Source organism: Triticum aestivum, chromosome 4B, assembly GCF_018294505.1.
Source record: "Triticum aestivum cultivar Chinese Spring chromosome 4B, IWGSC CS RefSeq v2.1, whole genome shotgun sequence".
NCBI classification, from domain to species: domain Eukaryota; kingdom Viridiplantae; phylum Streptophyta; class Magnoliopsida; order Poales; family Poaceae; genus Triticum; species Triticum aestivum.
The window spans coordinates 268,808,735-268,818,913 of record NC_057804.1 but is presented as its reverse complement, the minus strand read 5'-3'; the positions used below and the strand labels follow the sequence as shown (position 1 = coordinate 268,818,913).

Genomic DNA, 10,179 nt, shown 5'->3' with positions numbered 1-10,179 from the left:
AAACGGCTTGGTAATAGAGAAAAGTCTATACATGAAAACATTTTGACTTTTTTGATAGTTTTCTAATGGTACATCATTCGCTCCGTTCCGGTAAATTATGCAAATATGATGATAAAAAACATTTTTTGCCATTTGCAAAAATGACTTCAAACCATTTGAAACTCAAATTCTTTCCATTTCTAGGAAAAATAAAAGTATGTAGTTAAAATTTTAAACTTTTGTTTGCTTATGGAAAAACCATACTTTTTCTAAGGGGTTCAAATTAAAATAACAGAGAAGTTCTATGGTTAGAAAAAAACTCACATTTTTCCTCGTCACTAAAGCATAAAATGAAGAAGTTCAAATTCAAATTAAAGGAACAACTAAAAAAGTTTAAAAAGAATTTTTATACTTTAAAAAAAACTATGTGAGTGCATCTAATGCCCTTTAGTGATTTTGGTGTATTGAAGACTTATAGGTTAAGGGACTAATGTGTTTGTGAGTGTACACAGGCTCTATAAGTCGATGAGGAGTTTGATATTTTGGATGAAAGTTGACCCCTAAAAATAAATGTCTTCATTTGAAGACTTTGGTTTTCTTGAAGACTTTGAAACTGAGGAAATTGGTGTGACCTTGAAGACTTGGATATTCATGCGAGGACTATGAAGCGAGTTCAAAGTAAAATAAAAAAGTGGTTTGATGTTTATTAAAATATCTAGGATATTACAATTTTTAGAGAAACCTCAAATATTCGCCGTTATTCAAGAATAAACCATGAAGTTCAAATTGAAAAAGATTGTCAAATTCTTTGTTTATTTAAAAATCAAAAACAATTCTTTACTCAGAAAATAAAAAATGTGAAGTTCAAATTAAAATAACACATAAGTTCAAAGTATACTAAAACCTAGGATTTACAAGTTCAAAAAACAAAAACAAAACAACGTCATTCTGGTCATTTTTAAAGACAACTCATAAACGATGATGAATTTTGGGAAAACTCTCTACATGCCAAAGTTTCTCCTATTTAAACTCTCTCCAACAGGATATCAAATGATATATTTCGTTCAACGGTTTAAAATTTTGGTCTATATTGTTCAAAGGAAGTAAGTTTTTAACATAACTACAAAAAAGCTCTTAAACCATCACAAATTAGAGAAACTGCTCAACATGTAAAGTTGCGCCTTTTCGATGGATTTCTAGCGGTATACCTTTTGCTCAATTTCAATGAGTGCTTTAGGGGATGGATAAAAGCAAAGAGAAGTTTAAAATGAAAACAACTAGTGGTTCAACTACTATTTGGAGTGTGTTTCATATAAGAAAAAGTAATGAAAAGGCAAAGTCTAAAAAGACTTTTGCTAGAAGTTCACGCGGTCAGCCCAGGAAAGTTCAGAAATTCTTGTAAAGGAGGTTCGCCGTGTATTTACATGTGCAAAAACACACACAAAATGCATGTTGTTTTTTGTGTTTTAAAAGAATTCTCTCAATCCTTTACAAATTTGAAACAAAATGCTCTTCAACCACTTTCCAAGGGTATACCGTATTCTTATTCCAAAATAAACGGATAAAACAAATTGGTGTATGTTGTTCGAAAAAAAATAACCGTTTTACAAAAAAATGCGTTTTTTCAACAGGTTTCTATGCAACTCTGATGAACGGTTGAGGAATTACGAACAAAAAAAATGTGACACAAGTTCAAAGTGAAACAACGAGCAGTTCAACTACTACACGAAACATGTTTCAGATGAGAATAGAAGAATACAAAACTAAAAGGCTAAAATGTTTGTTGCAAGAAGTTCACATGCTCCTCCCTACACGGTTCAAAAATTATATTGCGAGGCGTGTGACCTTCAATTACATATTAAAAAAAGGCAAAAACGGCATTGTTTTTACCATTTTTAAAACTGCTCTCAAACGGCAACAAAATTGTAGCAATTGTCTACATGAAAAAGTTGCTCAAAGTCATAAGCTTTTCAATGGTATATTATATGTTGCATTCTGATGAACGATTTAAAAGTTTCATGTATACCATTAAAAACACCATTTTATGTATTCAAAAAAATATGTTGAACCATCGCGAGTATGAAAAACTGATCAGCACGAGAAAGTTGCGTGTTTTCAACAGCTTTCCGTTGGTGTATCATTTGCTCAATACTGGTAAATGATTGGGAGTTATGATCAAAAAACAACACGTGAAAAGCAGAGTGAAGTTCAAACGGACATGCCCTAGAAGTTCAACTTCATCACGTGGTGCATTTCCGAATACTCCATTTTCGCAATGAAGGCAGAACGCATGATCTTGCCATTTTCAAAATTACTTAAAATATCTAGGAATCAAAGAAAATTTTCTATTTGAAAAAGCTTTGCATTTTTTATAGCTTTCCAACGGTATATTATTTGCCTCACTCTGATAATGTTTGCAAAAAATACGGCTAAAAAACATTTTTAACCATTTGCAAAATTGTCATAAAACCGTAAAGAATTGGGAGAAACATTTTATATATGAAAGTTTCGCATTTGTTAAAGCTTTCCAATGCCATATCGTTTGCTGCATTCCAACAAACCATTTAAAAAGATAACCTGAAAATACGAACTCGGAGGAACTTAGGTTGTTTTCTAAATTACTTTTAAATTTTTCAGAATTGGAACAAAAAATTTATATGAAAAAGAAGCACATTTCCAACGCCATGTCATTTGCATCAACCTGATTAGCCATTTTCAAATTATCCCAAAAAATGAGCTTGGTTGTTCGGTTTGAGAAATTGTGCCATTTTTCAAAATTGCTTTTTAACCATAGGTAATTAGGGAAAACTTTCTATATGTGGAATGAGCGGATTTGCAACAGGTTTCCAACACCGTATTATTTGCCTCATTCGGATAAACGATTTAGAAATGGGCTCGAAAATACGATTCATGTTTTTTTGTATGAAGAAAAACAGTTTGTTAAACTACTTTTAAACCGTGTAGATTTGATAAAAATTTAACATAGGTTGTGATCCATGTGCCCACAGCTTTCTAACGGTATATCACAAGACCCATTTGGACAATATTTGCAGAAGTTTAACCAGCCCTAGGTGAAGTTCAACTACTACTATTGCGATGGGTCGACTAGTTATTAGAATATTATTCTCATCTTGTGATCAGAATAGTAGGGTTATTCTAAGTGTGAGTGTAGAATAGGTTATTCTACATCCTAGTACTGGGTATAACTACACACATGTCTTATATACTACCGAGGTAGTATATATACTAATTTATCACTTTGAGTGTCGGTGTTTTGGGAACCAGGGTACCCAAACTTGCCTGCCTGTGGCCCATGGCGTGGCTCCATCGACGGTCTAGTACGGCCCATCTTCGGCCACGACAAGTCAAGACCCTCACGAGGGGCCAAGCCTCGCGAGGCGGACGACATCAAGACCTCCTAAAGGAGCGGCCTACCCAGATGGCCTCCTGAGGAGCGGAGATTTCTAGGCAAGCCCTCACCTCATAAGGTTGAGGTGACGCCGACCATGACGACCAAGGCCAGGCGTGCGCCAGTGGGCGCAGAGCGGCAGGTTTTCTCTTTGGTGCTAAGGAGGCAAACGCAGGTGCGGGGTCCCAAGAAATCAACCAAAGGTTGTTGTTTGCGTGCAACAAGACCAGGACCGTCAGAACGGAATGATGGATGTTATTGTCGAGCCCACCACGACGTCACGATCAGAAGCTTTACAGGCGAAGACCAACTTTTGTCAGGATAAGACGTACTACTTGTCCCCTTTCAAAATTGGCCACTATGGGATCCCTTCCCACCTAAGTTTTGGGGGAAGAGGATGGAGGCCACTATAAATATAGCCGAGCCACCACCATAGAAGGGATTGAACCCCCGGAGACCGAATCCCTAGAGCTCATCACAAGAACAAGCCTCCTGAGGTTGTTCTTCCTCTTGTACTAGTTCATCCTCAGCCCCCGCGAGGCTAATCCACCACAAAGCAGGAGTAGGGTTTTACACCGCAAGGTGGCTTGAACCTAGGTAAACTGTTGTGTCCATTTCCTTCATGTTCATCGAGCTAGGCCGTGAGAGCAACGAGTCGATCGGCTAGAGAGGTTGAGTTCTTTGCACACGCCCAGAGTTCGAACCTTTCTTGGGTCTGCGGAGCCCGGAATCCAAAATTGAGTATGTTCACATACTATATATAAGATACTCCAAAGTGTGTTACATGAAAAAATTACAAGTTGACCTATAGTTTTTATTATATTTGTGAAATACATACATATTTGTACATAAAAATGAGTAGGCTTAAAATATGGTAAGTACTACCTAAAAAGTAGTATTTATACTACCTAAATATTCTTATATACTACTCCCTCTGTAAGAAATATAAGAGTATTTAGATCACTACTTTAGTAATCTAAACATTCTTATATTACTTTAGAGAGGGAGTACATACTACGCATACATACTCTCCGATGCGATAGATACTACATAGAACATATATATATATATATATATATATATATATATATATATATATATATATATATATATATATATATATATATATATATATATATATATATATATATATATATATATATATATATATATATATATATATAGGAAAATGGGTTGGTATTCCTAGGAGTACATACTCCCACGTCCGATTCAACCTCCCATGCACCCACACCACGCCTCGCCTCCTGTTCGACCCACGGCTTGCCTCCTCATAAAACTAGATGAGATAATTATTTAAGTTGTTGGAACGGATTCCTTTTTTATAGGAATACCGAACGTCACCCTTGAAGCTAATCTCATCGATCTATTATTCTCGCGCATGCCTCGCTCGTACGGCGGCTGACCTAATTCTTGTAGCTTCGTCGCCGCCGACGGCGACTCGCTGCATGCATCAGCATGGAACAAGACGACACCCCCGTTTTTGCCCAGCAGGTCTCCGACGTCGAGCGCTCTCCACCGGCCACTCCCCCCGTCAGAATCAGCCACAACTCACACGAGGTATGCTGCTTATCATCGATCTTAGCTCGTGTGTAACTAGATGCATGTCCATATTCTATCGGTCCAAGTCTGAACTTTCCACGAGCAAAGCAAATATCTCTCTTCCTCGTTTTGTTGTTCAGTATGTAGACTAGTTGTAGTTGAATCAGTACAATTTTGCTCGCAGGGTCTCCACTCCCAGCCATACACGTCCAGGAAAGGCACCTTGTCACGCAGCGCGTCTCGTATACCTGATTGATTTGTCCCATCACTATCTGCATGCATGCATAAATTCCTAGCGGCATCAGTTCTTTAGCAACTCCTTTGATGTAATAGGTGGAAACCACTACATATTGGCTATAAATCTATACAATGGTTACGTGCTAATTAATTTTCTTTTACTTTCTTTTCCTGACAATGGAATTGTGATTGTATTATGTTACCAAATAATCGAAAAACGCATATCTTGTTTAGTGAGATTGTGAGAATATCGATCCCTTCCGTCATCTAGTTAGTGGATTTTAATAAAAGATGAATATATACATGTAGTTGTGCTTTAACCCCTTACTGTTTTGACTAAAAATATATCCCATACTAATGCCGATCTTGTACTTGGATTAATCGTTGCAGCCACCCGTCAATTGATTGAAGAAACAAGGAAGAAGCACCTTGTGTCACCACAGTTACCATGGGTGCAAAGCATGTAGAATTCATGTGACCGAGGAACGTCCAATCGATTTTTCTTAAAGTATATTTGGTGTCATGTGGAGCTTGATGGAAGATACTATCTTTTTTGTACTCCCTATTTTTCTAGCATTTAATCGTTCTTAAAAATGTAAGAGTAGTTGCATGTTCTGATCAAGATACAAATTCGTTATAAGATCCAGGTTCCTGTAGCACCACCAGAGAAGTATGTACGTTGTTGCCACTTGACAAGTATATACTCCTTTCCCAAGAGGCAGTATAAACTCGTTTAAAATTCTATGTATTTGCTTTCTAGATATTTGTTACATGATACAACTCCCTGGAACTCTAGGTGAAAATTAAGTAGGCATCTTGTTGTGGCCACTTGACAAGTATATACTCCCTTGCCAATAGGCAGTATAAACTCCTTTAAAATTGTACGTATTTGCATTCTGAAAAATATTTGGTATATGATACAACTTCTTGTACCTCTACCAGAAAAGTATGTATCATGTTGACCGCCACTTAACAAGTATATACTTCCTTCCCAAGAGGCTATATATACTCCTACAATAATGTTTGTACATATTTACATTCTAAAAAAATTGTAGATATTTCTTGATGAGAGAGCTACCTATTTTCTTTCAGTTCTATTAAGTGTATACTTCCAATTCAACAAACATAAAATAAGTATACGTTCCTTCAAAAAAGACAACATCATGCGTATACTACCAGTGAAAAATAAATTATCTGAGATCCCGCTAAAGTATATACTGCTTTCCAATTCAATGATGTATATACTACTAATCATCCAATGAAGTATATACTATTTTTTGAATAACCGTATACTGCTTTTCTAACAAGGAGAGTATAGTATATACCACGTATCACCCAATGGAGTGCAGACTGCTTTTTGTACTTGGAGTATGTGCTTAACTATCATATACGTCATCCAATGTAGTATATACTCATTCATGTGTTTGTTAGATAGTTGAGAATTTAAATATTCAATTAGTAGGCCACGGTGCATGCAAAACGGCCATCCACCAGATTGCTCGTTTGTATAGGAGGTTGTTTCATAGCCGGTTAGCCACGGGGCAGGATTATCCACTAGTCAAACACCTGATTAGACATGGGAGTACATACTCTTGGGAGTATAAAAGAGGATAATATTCTAATCACGGGATCAGGATAATATTCTGATCACAACCAGAACTTCCTGAGTTACTGATACGTCTCCGTCGTATCTACTTTTCCAAACACTTATGTCCTTGTTTTGGACTCTAACTTGTATGATTTGAATGGAACTAACCCGGACTGACGCTGTTTTTAGCAGAATTGCCATGGTGTTGTTTTATGTGCAGAAAACAAAAGTTCTCGGAATGACCTGAAACTCCACGGAATATCTTAGAATAAATAATAAAAAATCCTCGCCGAAGATGAAGACCAGGGGGCCCACACCCTGTCCACGAGGGTGGGGGCGCGCCCCTCCCCCCTGGGCGCGCCGCCCTACCTCGTGGTCCCCCTGGTGGCCCTCCGACGCCAACTCCAACTCCATATATTGGCTTTCGGGGAGAAAAAAATCAGAGAGAAAGTTTCATCGCGTTTTACGATACGGAGCCGCTGCCAAGCCCTAATCTCTCTCGGGAGGGCTGATCTAGAGTCCATTCGGGGCTGCGGAGAGGGGGATTCGTCGCCGTCGTCATCATCAACCATCCTCCATCACCAATTTCATGATGATCACCGCCGTGCGTGAGTAATTGCATCGTAGGCTTGCTGGATGGTGATGGGTTGGATGAGATTTATCATGTAATCGAGTTAGTTTTGTTAGGGTTTGATCCCTAGTATCCACTATGTTCTGAGATTGATGTTGCTATGACTTTGCTATGCTTAATGCTTGTCACTAGGGCCCGAGTGCCATGATTTCAGATCTGAACTATTATGTTTTCATGTATATATGTGTGTTCTTGATCCTATCTTGCAAGTCTATAGTCACCTACTATGTGTTATGATCCGGCAACCCCGAAGTGACAATAATCGGGACCACTCCCGGTGATGACCATAGTTTGAGGAGTTCATGTATTCACTATGTGCTAATGCTTTGTTCCGGTTCTCTATTAAAAGGAGGCCTTAATATCCCTTAGTTTCCAATAGGACCCCGTGTCACAGCCCCAGATCGGCCTTGTTTGACTTTGATTGCTCATCATGTCATCATGCTTAAATTTCTAAGAAACTTGAAATGGGGATTGCCTAAACCCTAGCATTAAAGGAATTCACTAGATTTACCTAAAATATTTTTCAGTAAGTCCAAATGGCTTTCAAAAATGTTCATCAATTATGGTAAATACTGTAAACAGTAGCCAGAGGTGATGCACATTTTTCCATGACATATTTGGGCTCTGAATTAAATCATATGGTATTTTCATTTGGGCATTTGAATACTATAAAATATTTGAAATGCTCAAATAATCATAAACTGAAAAGTTTACTGTTGGATATATTCTAAACAGTAGCCATGATTAGTTTCATGATTTTTGAAAGTGTCTGAGTATTTTTAATAAAGCCCTAAAATTTACAAAATAATAGAAAACTGAAATAATTAGAAAAGGAGGAAGAGAGACTTACTGGCTTACTTGGCGCTCACCTGACGGCCCAAGTGGTCGGCCCAGCCCACCAGACCTCCTTCTGTCGTCTTCCTCTCCTCGCCCCAAAGCAGCTCGGTGGCGAGCGCCGACGCTGCCCCGGCCACCTCCTGCTTCCCCCCGGCCACCTCCTGCTTCCCCGGCCCCTCCTAGACGACGCCATGGAGCGCCACGCAGCCCCTGTCTCTCTCTCTCACTCTCCTCGCTCCTCCCCCCTTCTCTGTTCCTCGCATGCAGCCACTGAGCGGAGCTCGTCGCCGCCGTCCACTGCCACCACGGCCACCGGCCCCCCCTCGCCTTGCCGATGCATCCAGAAGCACCGCCGTCCTCTCCTAAATTGTATACCCCAACCAGTTCGACCGCGGGAGCCCTGCAGCATCGTCCTCGAGCTCGTCTTCACCCCCGGCAGCCGGCAACCTCATCGTCGATTCGCCGCCGTCCGTGCGTCCCCGAGCCCCTGGGCTACCCTGCCACCTCCCTGTGAGCTCCCGGTCACCTTCCCCCTTACCCCGTGGTCTATCTCTCTCCGTAGACGCCGATTCGAAGACGACCGAAGCTCGCCGCCGCCATGCCTCCTCGCCGTCGTGGGTTGAGCGCGAACCACCCACGCCTATGCACTCAAACGTGCTCATGGTTCCCCCAGGAGGCCAACTCAGTCGCTAGTCGGCCCCCTAGTGCATCGCAGGCTCGTGCCCGCATGTTCCCGAACTCCGCCGCCGCCGCGAGCTCACTTCCGGCGAGCTCCGGCCACCCCAGCCGCGGCCACAACCACCGCTGGATGCGTCGCGTCGCGGACGTTTCAACGAGCCAAACCGCGCGCCAAACCATCGCCCCTAGCTCAAATCCGAGCCGCGCCGCCGTGCGGAATGGTCGCCGCCGGCGATACTCCGGCGACTGCCGATGTGGCATGCTTAATTAGTGTTAATGGTCCAACTAATTAACCCCTAGAGCCACAGACAGCCGGGCCCCACCGCCTAACTAACCGGCTAACTAAAATAGATTAAGTTTAATCTAATTGCAGTGGCCCCACACGTCAGCTTTGACCGCGCTGACGTGGCTGTTGACTGGGCCCACATGTCAGTGAGCTAAGCAGCCCTGTGACACTAACGTGTGGACCCCACAGGTCAGTTTGACCTGGACCAGCCCGTTGACCTGCTGACGTCACTATGAGGTCATGCTGACGCAATAATTCCTTTCTGGAATTTAAATAAATCTTAAATGTTTATTTATTTCAGATAATAGCTAAAACTTCTAAAAATCATAGTAATTCAACCGTGACTCCAAATCAAACAAATTATATATGAAAAATTATCAGAAAAATTCAAGGAATCCATCTGTACCATTTTCATGCATGTTTGAGCAATGTTTGTCCTCTGTTTTGGACAAAACAAATAAATGGCATTTAAACTCTCACATATGGAGTTTGAATTTGAATCTTGTATTCAAACCAACCCCATTTAACTTGTTGCTAGATGCATTAGCACAAAACACATTCATGTTGCCATGTCATAGCATGCATCATACTGTGCATTGCATTGATCGTGTTTCTTTTGTGTTTGCCGGTGTTGTTTCCCCTCGGTAGATGCTGTACCGATGATGTGATCGTTGACACTGATGAAGACTGAATGTTATCTTCAGAAGTGCCAGGCAAGCAAAACCCCCTTGTTCATTCCGATACAATCCTACTCTCTCGCCCTGCTCTCTTTTACTGCATTAGAACAACAACGAGTCATTTGTTACTTGCTACGGTAGCTGAACCCCTTTATCCTCTGCATGACCTGTCATTGCCACAGTAAATAGGTGAAACCCACTAGTATGAGTAGGAGTTGCTTGAGCCCTGTTGTGCCTACTCATTCATGTTTGTTTGTCATGCCTGCTATTGCTTAGAGTTGAGTCAGGTCTGATTCA

At 40.6% G+C, this 10,179-nt stretch overlaps 1 long non-coding RNA gene across 1 annotated transcript; it reads left to right on the top strand.

The window, feature by feature from the left end:
* Positions 1 to 4,610: 4,610 nt before the first annotated feature.
* Positions 4,611 to 5,944, top strand: LOC123094760 (uncharacterized). Its single transcript, XR_006445954.1, has 2 exons — positions 4,611 to 4,966; positions 5,576 to 5,944. It is a non-coding gene; the product is annotated as an uncharacterized lncRNA (long non-coding RNA).
* Positions 5,945 to 10,179: the final 4,235 nt, after the last annotated feature.